Here is a 13,195-nt window from a genome sequence, read left to right on the forward strand (position 1 = left end):
ATGGAGAGAGAGAGGAAGGGAGGGAGAGAGAGAGGGAGGGAGGGGGAGAGGGAGGGAGAGAGAGGAAGGGAGGGATGAGAGAGAGAGAGGGAGGGAGAGAGAGGGAGGGAGGGATGGAGAGGGAGGGAGGGAGGGAGAGAGAGGAAGGGAGGGAGGGAGAGAGGGGAAGGGATGGATGGAGAGAGAGGAAGGGAGGGGGAGAGAGAGAGGGAGGGAGGGAGAGAGGGAGGGAGAGAGAGGAAGGGAGGGATGGAGAGAGAGAGGAAGGGAGAGAGGGAGGGAGGGAGAGAGAGGGAGAAAGAGAGGAAGGGAGTGAGGGAGAGAGAGGGAGAGAGAGGAAGGGAGGGAGGGAGAGAGAGGGAGAGAGGAAGGGAGGGAGGGCGGGAGAACCAAGAACTGAGACTGAGGCAAACAGCCCCCCTGCTTAAATGGTGCGGCGGTTTGAGGAGACGCGAGAGAGCAGCGATGTGGGCCCGCACTCCCCCCCTCCTCATAAAGAGCAGGACGACTGCCAGACTGAAACCGTAATTAGTACAGCAGGTTATTACGGCCGTGAGCGAGCCGAGGAGCAAATATTGGCTTTCTGTTCATGTGAGAATCATGGCGTGTGGCTGAGTCCCACGTGGACCAATGTGCCTTTTTGGAGAGGAGGCTATCAGTTCTCCTGAGCCGGGATGCAGAGCAGTGATGATATCAAACACCATTAGGTATATGTGTAGCGATCTACAGGGGCCCAGAGCAGCAGATGCTAATCAAACGCTGACAGGGTAATAAGAACATTGTTGTAAACAGTCACACAATGCTAATCCTGCTACATTGGAGTACAATACAGCCGTGTATCAGTTTGCACGCTTTGTGCGGGGTTTCCTGCGAAGGGTCAACTGAGCTCTTATCTTTCTTACTGCAAAATGGTATTAAAGAGTATTAAAAATGATTTTTTTTTCTTCCTTAGAACCAATTTCTCTGCTTCAGGCACTTTTTGCAATTACCATAACCAGTTATGCACTGCGATTGTTGCCAGCAGGTGTTTTTCTTGATAGTCTCTCCCCAGCTGACATAAGACTGTTCTCAAAATGTTGCAGTGAGTCTGCTACAACACGCTAGTACAATCATGTAAAGGTCAAGGGTGTGCAAGATGCAAACAATAAACCGGGTGTCTTTGTTGTCGCTGACTGAAATAAAGAATGTGCAACATGACTTTTGGTCAAGCCGATGAATGGAAATATGATATGGTAAATGTATCTGGAACCTGGGGCACAAATTCTCATTGCAGTATATGGCCCATTAGTAATGAAGAAAAGTTTCACTTCGAGCTGAAGAACCACATGACAGAGATAGACACCCACTGTCCAAATCAACTTGCACTTCCGGCAGTTGCTACGGGGGTGGGAGCTCCTTAACAACAAGCCCAAAGCTGGAAGCTAGGGCTTGAGCAAACCACTTCCTGCCACAGTGACACAGCACTTCCTGTTATTAACAGCCATTCAGAACCTCCACTGAATGTCAATAGAGCACACTATCAATGCTATTACTATGACTGAGCATTGCCATAATCAAGGGCATTAATATGTTTGGTATAATTTCTATGACTAACAGATATGATTTGGAATGGAACAAGAGTTCTAGCATAAAATAAAATCACAAGACAATGTTATGTGCTATTACATGCTATATGTTATATGTAACATGTATTGTATAACACAAGACACTCAAGAGGACAAGAGAACTACACCGAAGGGGACAGGTAAAATGTATTTTATTTAATACAACACAGAGTACTATGAAAAAGCAAGCTCAAATACTTCTGGAGAATGACTACAATAGTACACTTTCCGATAAATAAAGAAATAAATAAAAGATCTTGAGCCTTGGCCCCTATGCTCTTGCAAACCATGCAATATCCCAGGATGGATCTATTTTAAAGACGTAGGAGCAAAAGGCAAACTGTATTTTAGTTGGTTTGTAAATTAAAGTCGATTATATTGAAGAGTTTTACAGGATTCTGAGCCTACCACTCCATTAGTGTTGTCTTCTACACATCTCTTTTGAGTGAGAAAATGTATATATTTCGCCAAAATGAAGGACAATTAATGATGAAAACAACAAATATAAAGTTTCTTATGAAATCAAAAGGGACCTTTGGGCACTGGAGGCAACCCCAGGAGCCCCCCTTCCCCCTGCTAGTCAGGATGAGCCCTTAGTGTTGTCCCTTAAATACGCAGAAAACACACACACTGACGATGTGACTCACTGCTGCCCCAGTCTTGGGGGATCAAGACCTTTTCATGCCCCAGTCCTTTAGCAGGCTATGCTAACTGTTTCCTCAACACATTTGTACTGACAACCTGCTCTGTGTTTTCCAAACATACTAGTAAGCTTTTGTGCACCATATTTCCTCTGGTATATCATAGTAAAATTCCTCCCTGTGGCAAAAGAGAAGATAGTAAGGACAGCATAACACATAATACTACTACTAACAATAATAACACTAATAATAATAATTATTATTATTATTATAATAATAATTAGTTTTAGCATTTTTTAAATCATCATTATCATGTGTTTAGCTACTCTCCTGCACCCTCCTGATGTGCGCCTAAAACATTTTGTGAATTAAATTTGTGAACGACAGCATTATTGCACTTCCTGTTGTTTGATATTTCAGAACAGTGGTGGTGAAAACCATCTCTTTACTTGTTACTTTAAGCACCAGGACACATACACGCACACACACACACGCACACACACACACACACACATACACACACACACACAGGCACACACACATACACACACACACACACATACACGCACACGCACACACACACATGCGCACACACACGCACACACACACTTATGCACGCACACACACACGCACACTCATACACGCACGCACACACACTCACACACACGCGCACACACGCACTCATGCACACACATATACACACACATACACGCACGCACACACACTCACACACACATGCACACACACATACACAAACACACACAGAGAGACACACACACACACATGCACACACGCACTCATGCACACACACATACACAAACACACACAGAGATACACACACACACTCATGCACACACACACACATTACCATGTATGGTGACAGTTCCAGTATTAACAGTACTTGTGGTATGACTACTACTGACTGCTCACCAATTCCCCATAGTACGGCTGGGAGCACTATTCAGAGTGCCATCTCTTGGGTGAGATTCCTAGAGCAAGGTCCCCAGAGTCCAAACCTGTCAATCAGGTGAATATGATGCAAACTCCCTTGAAAAAAATCACATGTTAATTGAATTTGAACATATTAAATAGTATACTCACATGTGAAAATAAAATGTAACATGTGGACTGGACAGTTTCACCTGTGATCGGGTTTTTTTCACGTGAATGAAAATTTCCACATAAAAAAAGAAAATTAGATATGAAATGTCACATTTTCATGGGACTGACTTCTTCGAAAAATTTCAAGTTTTCCTGTATTTTCTAGTTCTGTGTTCCGTTTCTTAATTTGCACCGAACCTGTCCCCCCCACATATGTTACCTGTTTCCTAACGTGCAATCACACTCACCTCAATCCCACTGTGTCTCATTACCGATGCATATGGTCTGTCTGTTTCCGGGTCCTCTATGCCAGACTGTTACGGGCCCCACTTCCTGCCATACTCTCCAGAGTTTTCCGCCTGCTAAATTGTCACTGACCTCAGGTTCTAAAATGAGATGTTTTTTCACAGATTTGTCATATTTCCGGATAAAAGGATAGTCATTTGAGAGGCAATAGGTGACACAAATATTTTTAAAGATTTTCTATTACAATTTCATCCCAAACATAAAAGTGGCCTTTAACATAATATGGGGGTTGCGGCACGAGATAGATGAAGGTATCGGACCAGTCATCACAGAACAGGGTGAGGGCTGTGCCGTTGTGAAGTGGGCTGTTCTGTGATGGCGCTCAACTTCTTTCTCAGCTCTTCCTGTGACGGTCTGGGTTCCTCTGGCTCGCTGTCACGCTGGTCTGTTCTGAGAGTGTGGCTGACGTGTCACCAGCCTGCCAGAAAAGGAAATGACACTCCCACGGATCTGACCTTGTCTCAGGCAGCCCGAAACCTGGTCTGCACCCTCTCAATGCACTCCTGCCCTCCCTCCTTTTCAGAGTCACGGAAATGAGTAATATTCCCTGTCTTTATTTTTTATTTTGACTTATTTATCAGAATCTTTTGAAATCTTATTTAAATGACTAACGATCCTCGCCGACATGTGTCCTTTATGCACAGAAAGTATTACTCAGAAAGTGTACCCAGACAGCTTTAATTTGAACAGTGCACCGGAGCTCTACCAGCGAATACATGGGCTCACTTTTCAGATATGATCTTTGTTTTTGTTGCTGAAATGAGAGTGAGCCTCCATTCTGGCTTCACACTGTGAAGGACCGAGTAAAACCTGCACCAGTTTCTTCTTAGGGCATTTTCTCTTATGGTGTTGTAGCACTATATTAGTAATATTAGGAATATTGGTGAAATTTCAATGCTGATCCTTTATTTGCAGTAAAAATGCTTCTCGCAGTAAAGAAAAATCACATGGACATTTCCTTCCCACGTAATTCTCATGTTAATTTCGTCCTCAGCAAAAAAGAAATAACCTACACATTGCACAATCTATTTGTGTGGATTGCTAAAACAGGATGTAAACAGCACAGGGCTCTCCAGAACCATTCTCATGAACCAAATCTGCAGATGTGTTTCACTTATACGTATGTAATATCAGCATGTTCCTAATATTTCACCATAAGTTGAGCAGCCATTCGTTGAGTCAAACCATAGCCTACTGTGAAACTCAAAACTATTTTAGCATTATAGTATTGGATCATAACAGTTTTATTGCACTTTTTCCAATTGGCCCAGACAATTGTTTTGTGCGCTGAAAGACTTTACCAGTGTTCAGAGTTTCGGCCAGATCTGGGGCTTTACATGGCTGGTACCGGAAATGTCCTGCCTCCAATATTAATCTGAAATTCTATCAAACAAATAGCTCGAGTGAATGCAAAACATGTTTTGTCAAGGATTAACAATACTTCAAACACAAGTATTTGAAAATTATTAATGTAGAGTATTTCATGATTAATGATTGCTTGCATGATTGCTTGCCTTCATTGTGGTTTCAAGTTTCTAACATGATCTGTGGAACTTATTCAAATGAAAGTGAAGACGTGAGGCTTGCTTGTGACTTGCATAACTGATCACATCTCTGGTCAGATTGCTTCATTGTGAAAAGATGAACTCTCCCACCATGTCAGGATCAGCAATAGCATATGAATGAAATTGCAGGGTTTTGTTATGACTAATCTTGGTTTCTTGTACCTGCAACCATTGAATAAAGGTCGTAATGTAGCTCTGAAGGAAGTAGGAATCTAAAAATAGCTGGTTGTTTCCACACAGGCATTAAGAATGCACCTGATTCATCAATGACTTTTGGGATGCCACTGAAAACAAGACTAGACGCAAAGGAGTACACACAACTCTGTATGTCTCAGTCAAGGTATTCTGCTCACAAGTGGAAATGGATGACAAATTTAAATGTTAGCACCTTTCCCGAAATGAAACATTTGGAAAGTGTGAGAAAAAAAGAGAGATTCAATTGAGTTTGGGAGGTGATATACATTCACTGGGCACTTTATTAGGTATTTATTAGACCTTTTTTTAACTTATTGGTCTTCTGCCACTGTAGCCTATCCACTTAGAGGTTTGATGCGTTGTGTGTTCAGAGATGCTCTTCTGCATACCATTATTGTAATGGGTGGTTATTTTCTGTCACCTTCTTCCCAGCTTTGACCAGTCCGGCCCTTCTCCTCTGACGTCTTTCATTAACAACGCGTTTGTGGGATTTTCAGGCACAGTCTCTAGAGTTTTCAGAGTGGTGCGAAAAACATAAACCAGATGAGGAAAGTCAGTGAGCAGTCAGCAGTTTCTGAGATACTCAAACCACCATGTCTGGCAGCAACACTTATTCCACTGTCAAGATCACATTACTTCCCCATTCTGACACTTGGTCTGTAAAACAGCTGAACCTCTTGGCTACATCTGAATGCTTTGATGCATTTAGTTTCTGTCACACGATTGGCTGATTAAATATTTGTATTAACAAGCTGGTGTACAGGTGTACAGCTGAGTGTAAATGTGAAATTACCTACTCAAAGGAACAATACCATCTCTCTTAAATTCATTAAACTCTTGCCTCTTGTCAACAATATAAATGCAAGATTGTAACAGTTAATTTGGGGCTTAGGAATAAAGTATTAAAATATCTGAGCCTGTGGCAGCACTCCTCAATCTATCCTGCTTTTCCACCTAGAAAAAGAAACACACAAATATCCATTCACTGATATTTTCACTGATATAGAATTTAAAGCCTCAAGCACGCACACGTCACAGTGCACAGAAATTTGACATAAAAGTAATTCACAATAGATATGCCTACACCAGGGGTGTGAAGCTCCAGGCCTCCGGGCCACAGTGTGGGCTGATTTTTGGTGTGTTTCAGCACGAGTCACCTTGTTCTCAAGGCCTTAACTGGCTGCTAAATCAGTCCTGTCAGCAAAGAGCATCTACGGCGTAAGAGCTTGTGCTGCCCTTGTGTTCTACTCTGTCTGCTGTTGTAGCAGCAAGGATCCTGTGGGTGGCAGTGCTGGCCAAAATATGGGCAGCTGAAAGACTATGAACGCTAGCTGTCACCCCTACAGAACTTTCTACCAACCGTTGAGTCGCCTCCTTGCCATTATGTATCTCACCAGCTTACCTTTCGTAACTTGTGCTATCTTCATCCTTATGTGCTTTCTTTTTTTCTTTCTGACATTCCATTGTTTTCCCCTACACTTGTTTGTTTTATTTTTGTTTACTTTCTTCTTAATGAGATTTCCTTCCCCCTGGACAGCTCCAGAGTCTGCCTCCCCAACTGCAGAATCTCTGACTGATGCTGGAACACTAATTCACCATTCCTGAGACTCTCTGACTGATGCTGGAACACTAACTCACCATTCCTGAGACTCTCTGACTGATGCTGGAACACTAACTCACCATTCTTGAGACTCTCTGACTGATGCTGGAACACTAACTCACCATTCCTAAGACTCTCTGACTGATGCTGGAACACTAACTCACCATTCCTGAGACTCTCTGACTGATGCTGGAACACTAACTCACCATTCCTGAGACTCTCTGACTGATGCTGGAACACTAACTCACCATTCTTGAGACTCTCTGACTGATGCTGGAACACTAACTCACCATTCCTAAGACTCTCTGACTGATGCTGGAACACTAACTCACCATTCCTGAGACTCTCTGACTGATGCTGGAACACTAACTCACCATTCCTGAGACTCTCTCACTGATGCTGGAACACTAACTCACCATTCCTGAGACTCTCTCACTGATGCTGGAACACTAACTCATCATTCCTGAGACTCTCTCACTGATGCTGGAACACTAACTCACCATTCCTGAGACTCTCTGACTGATGCTGGAACACTAACTCACCATTCCTGAGACTCTCTGACTGATGCTGGAACACTAACTCACCATTCCTGAGACTCTCTCACTGATGCTGGAACACTAACTCACCATTCCTGAGACTCTCTCACTGATGCTGGAACACTAACTCACCTTTCTCAACCTCCCTCCTGCCTCCCTCTCTCTCATTTGCTTTCTACCTTCTCTCTCTCTCTCTCTCTCTCTCTCTCTCTCTCTCTCTCTCTCCTTCCCTCTCTTTTCATATTTTGCCATCAGGCCACTGCTGCTTACTGATCTGTTTGCACTGTTCCACAACATCAGGAAGAACAGACATCCCTCTTCTGTGTAGGAGCAGATGCTATCTATTCTGCCCCTGGTGGTGGAATGAACTAACTACAGTGAGCAGTCTGTGGTCCCACTCTTTCTCAGTCTTTCTTCTTAATTATAGTTTAGCACCAAATCTCACATGACAATAGTTGATTCCAGCACCTCACATAGATGTGGTACTAGTTTAATTTTATTTATTTCTCTGACGTTCAAGGGCCCAAGCTCCCTGTTCTTTTGTTTGACATCTGTTAGTTCTTTTGTTTTAATTATCTGCTTGTTCTGTGAATGTGGGCTTAGTTCATATAATAGATCAAAACAATAAAGATACAAGCAGAGGTTAACCAATTCATCTTTCCTACGTTTAGTTTTTTCCAACAGGTGTAAATTGCATGTGAGAACTGAGAATTCACACCAAATATTTTAATTAAATGGCACTGGATTCTGCCAGATGCCATCCTCATCCGGGTAGTCATGTCTAATGGTGTCTTTTGTAACACCAACTGTGCTTGAACAAAATGGCAGGCTTCATGAATTCCCTGACTGACAGTGACAATTAACCCATACATTTTCTGTAATCAGCCTGATTTGTACAATCAGTCTAATACTAGGGCATCCATAGAGGTAGAATAACAAGTCAGAGGAGAAAAGGTAAATACATAACTACATTATTTTTCAATAGGTTGGCTAGTAGTCCCAATTTATCGTGATTACATGATAACATTTGTCATAGGCTATGACTTTAGATTTGATTTGCGTTCTAAATATGACCGGTGCGGGAAACAAATAGGGGGAAATTAGCTATATATTAAGACCAAATGGCCAACTAAATGACGATTATAAGAAGGTTGATATATTATAATTTTAACGAACTGGTAGGTTAGGCTATGGGGAGGTAAAGCGGATGTACTGCTGAGTTGCATTTCCAGTATACTGCTAAATGCTAGGCTAGCGCATTTCATCATAGACGGTAGCAGCAACACCTCATATAACCAAATGAAGCATTAAATCGTTCTGCAACCATAAAATTACAAGGATCCGTGACATGCAGCTTTTCATTACTTTAAATATCATAGACAGAGCGGTGGGGTGGAGGTCTCTCTGGGCAGAGTGGGGGTGTGGAGGTCTCTCTGGACAGAGTGGGGGTGTAGAGGTCTCTCTGGACAGGGTGGTGGGGTGTGGAGGTCTCTCTGGACAGAGTGGTGGGGTGGAGGTCTCTCTGGACAGACTGGTGGGGTGGAGGTCTCTCTGGACAGGGTGGTGGGGGTGTGGAGGTCTCTCTGGACAGAGTGGTGGGGTGGAGGTCTCTCTGGGCAGAGTGGTAGGGGCGTGGAGGTCTCTCTGGGCAGAGTGGTGGGGGTATGGAGGTCTCTCTGGGCAGAGTGGTGGGGTGGAGGTCTCTCTGGACAGAGTGGTGGGGGTGTGGAGGTCTCTCTGGACAGAGTGGTGGGGTGGAGGTCTCTCTGGACAGGGTGGTGGGGTGGAGGTCTCTCTGGGCAGAGTGGTGGGGGTGTGGAGGTCTCTCTGGACAGGGTGGTGGGGTGGAGGTCTCTCTGGGAAGAGTGGTGGGGTGTGGAGGTCTCTCTGGACAGAGTGGTGGGGTGGAGGTCTCTCTGGGCAGAGTGGTGGGGGTGTGGAGGTCTCTCTGGATAGAGTGGTGGGGTGGAGGTCTCTCTGGACAGGGTGGTGGGGTGTGGAGGTCTCTCTGGACAGAGTGGTGGGGTGTGGAGGTCTCTCTGGACAGAGTGGTGGGGTGGAGGTCTCTCTAGACAGAGTGGTGGGGTGTGGAGGTCTCTCTGGACAGGGTGGTGGGGTGGAGGTCTCTCTGGACAGAGTGGTGGGGTGGAGGTCTCTCTGGGCAGAGTGGTGGGGGTGTGGAGGTCTCTCTGGACAGAGTGGTGGGGGTGTAGAGGTCTCTCTGGACAGAGTGGTGGGGGTGTGGAGGTCTCTCTGGACAGGGTGGTGGGGTGGAGGTCTCTCTGGACAGGGTGGTGGGGTGGAGGTCTCTCTGGACAGAGTGGTGGGGTGGAGGTCTCTCTGGACAGAGTGGTGGGGGTGTGGAGGTCTCTCTGGACAGGGTGGTGGGGTGGAGGTCTCTCTGGACAGGGTGGTGGGGTGGAGGTCTCTCTGGACAGAGTGGTGGGGTGGAGGTCTCTCTGGGCAGAGTGGTGGGGTGGAGATCTCTCTGGACAGAGTGGTGGGGTGTGGAGGTCTCTCTGGACAGAGTGGTGGGGGTGTGGAGGTCTCTCTGGACAGAGTGGTGGGGTGGAGGTCTCTCTGGACAGGGTGGTGGGGTGGAGGTCTCTCTGTGCAGAGTGGTGGGGGTGTGGAGGTCTCTCTGGACAGAGTGGTGGGGGTGTGGAGGTCTCTCTGGACAGTGGTGGGGGTGTGGAGGTCTCTCTGGACAGAGTGGTGGGGTGGAGGTCTCTCTGGACAGGGTGGTGGGGTGGAGGTCTCTCTGTGCAGAGTGGTGGGGGTGTGGAGGTCTCTCTGGACAGAGTGGTGGGGGTGTGGAGGTCTCTCTGGACAGAGTGGTGGGGGTGTGGAGGTCTCTCTGGGCAGAGTGGTGGGGGTGTGGAGGTCTCTCTGGATAGAGTGGTGGGGTGGAGGTCTCTCTGGACAGGGTGGTGGGGTGTGGAGGTCTCTCTGGGCAGAGTGGTGGGGTGTGGAGGTCTCTCTGGACAGAGTGGTGGGGTGGAGGTCTCTCTAGACAGAGTGGTGGGGGTGTGGAGGTCTCTCTGGACAGAGTGGTGGGGTGGAGGTCTCTCTGGACAGAGTGGTGGGGTGGAGGTCTCTCTGGGCAGAGTGGTGGGGGTGTGGAGGTCTCTCTGGACAGAGTGGTGGGGGTGTAGAGGTCTCTCTGGACAGAGTGGTGGGGGTGTGGAGGTCTCTCTGGACAGGGTGGTGGGTTGGAGGTCTCTCTGGACAGGGTGGTGGGGTGGAGGTCTCTCTGGACAGAGTGGTGGGGTGGAGGTCTCTCTGGACAGAGTGGTGGGGTGGAGGTCTCTCTGGGCAGAGTGGTGGGGTGGAGATCTCTCTGGACAGAGTGGTGGGGTGTGGAGGTCTCTCTGTACAGAGTGGTGGGGGTGTAGAGGTCTCTCTGGACAGAGTGGTGGGGGTGTGGAGGTCTCTCTGGACAGGGTGGTGGGGTGGAGGTCTCTCTGGACAGAGTGGTGGGGTGGAGGTCTCTCTGGACAGAGTGGTGGGGGTGTGGAGGTCTCTCTGGACAGAGTGGTGGGGTGGAGGTCTCTCTGGACAGGGTGGTGGGGTGGAGGTCTCTCTGGACAGAGTGGTGGGGTGGAGGTCTCTCTGTGCAGAGTGGTGGGGGTGTGGAGGTCTCTCTGGACAGGGTGGTGGGGTGGAGGTCTCTCTGGACAGAGTGGTGGGGTGGAGGTCTCTCTGGACAGAGTGGTGGGGGTGTGGAGGTCTCTCTGGACAGAGTGGTGGGGGTGTGGAGGTCTCTCTGGACAGAGTGGTGGGGGTGTGGAGGTCTCTCTGGACAGAGTGGTGGGGGTGTGGAGGTCTCTCTGGACAGAGTGGTCCAACAAAAAGAGCAGTCAACACAGAATCACAGCTGCCATGCCCATATGGAATCAGTAGGGCCAGTTTCAATGAGCCATTTATTTTTTACTTTACTCATGTTGAGCAAGCTTGCTAAAGTGTGGTGACTTTTCATTTTGGAGTTTTCATTCATTCACAATTCTCTTCAAATCTTGCAATGCTACCAGGATGGAAAAAGCAACTCTTTCTCTTCAAATCAAATAGACTTACTTAGGCATTTTTCAATGAACTGGCCGAACTAATCTCTTCCAGTATAGACGATACAGCCAAATTCAAATTGTAGCATATATTTCCACTGGTCGATCATTTATAACATTTATACCACCCACCCCAATTCAGGTATCATCAATGCAGTCGAAAATAATGTCCACATTGAACTCTCATCAGAGGTAGAACAAAACACCCCCAACATATCAAATTCCTCAGTACTCTTTCCCACCTGCCTGTAAATAAGTGATATCGTCTGAGTGTCAGTGGTTTGAGGGGAGAGACAGATGTCTTTACTTTGGTCTGAGCAGTTCACAGTCAGGCACAGCGGATATACTAGGCGTGGCATCACCGCCCAGCACATATGGGAACCATCACACAAACAGTTCTCTCCCTTTCTCTCACATTCAAAAGGCTTGGAGTACAGCAACAAAACAATCAAATCCCATTTCAGAAATGTTACTCATTGTACAAACCACTATATTTATACAAACAAACTGTTGGAAGAATGTTTCCCTGTCACATTCAAGATAATTTAAATGAAAGACAAGGAAAACACAGGAATTTTCACCAGACCAATTACATAAACAGTTTGCAATTGACCAGATTATAGTTATAGGTGGAGCTGGGTTTTCACAATATTTTATTTCAGCAAGGCAAATCTTGATGGCCAAAATAAGATTTTTAGAATGCATTTATATCAGCCAACTATATACTTTTTTAATGTATTTGTATAATTCTTTGACTATCCAAACTGAGATGAGTGTCAGTTTTTTAATTGACAAAATGTGGAGAGAAGTGTGGAGTCTCGAGTTTCACAATAGGGAATGGTCAACCATTGAGCTCCATTGATAGACATTACAAATGAAAGACCACATTTTCCCTGCTGAATGGTCCAGGATAACCCAGGATTACCGGCATTTCCTTGAGTCCCTGACCCTGAGAAATACTTTTCTGTGCTCGATTTATTTTGCCTGGTGTGACTGAGCCATCCAAGAGGACCAAAAGTGGGCTTTGGACTTTTTGAGAGAATTTAATTGGTTCCAATAGACCAGACAAGTTCCATAAAGTGTAATTTGGATTTGAAACGTGGATTTGAATCCAAAACAATTACGTATTTGACCTAGGTCTGCTAAGAGACAGAGACCTAGATTTAATCTGATATTGTCCCAGACTTTGACTAAATCATAAAAACATGGTTAAAAACAGTGTTGAAAGTTTTTATTTGGAGGTAAAACGTGAAGGCTCCTGGCTGAGGAAGCACCTTATTGACGCTATTGGATGGTTCTCGTCAGTAGGATTTAGGGGCCTGTTGTTCTCGCCCTGTCTGGTCAGGGTGCATTTGGGCTGGGGTGCAGGCCTTTATTTCCGTTGATGGTTGCCTGGGGATGACATCAACACGGCTTGAGATTTGGGGTGGGGTGCGCAAACACACAGCTGTGCGCATGACCTAAGCACTGGGGCCCTGCTGCCAACCCCCCGGGACCCCTCCCCACCGTACATCTGGAACGTGTTATTCTGCATCCCTCTGTTCCCGTCATCCCTTCATCCCTTCATCCTGCAGCCAGGGTCAGTG

This window comes from Conger conger, chromosome 10 (assembly GCF_963514075.1).
Source record: "Conger conger chromosome 10, fConCon1.1, whole genome shotgun sequence".
Lineage (NCBI taxonomy): Eukaryota > Metazoa > Chordata > Actinopteri > Anguilliformes > Congridae > Conger > Conger conger.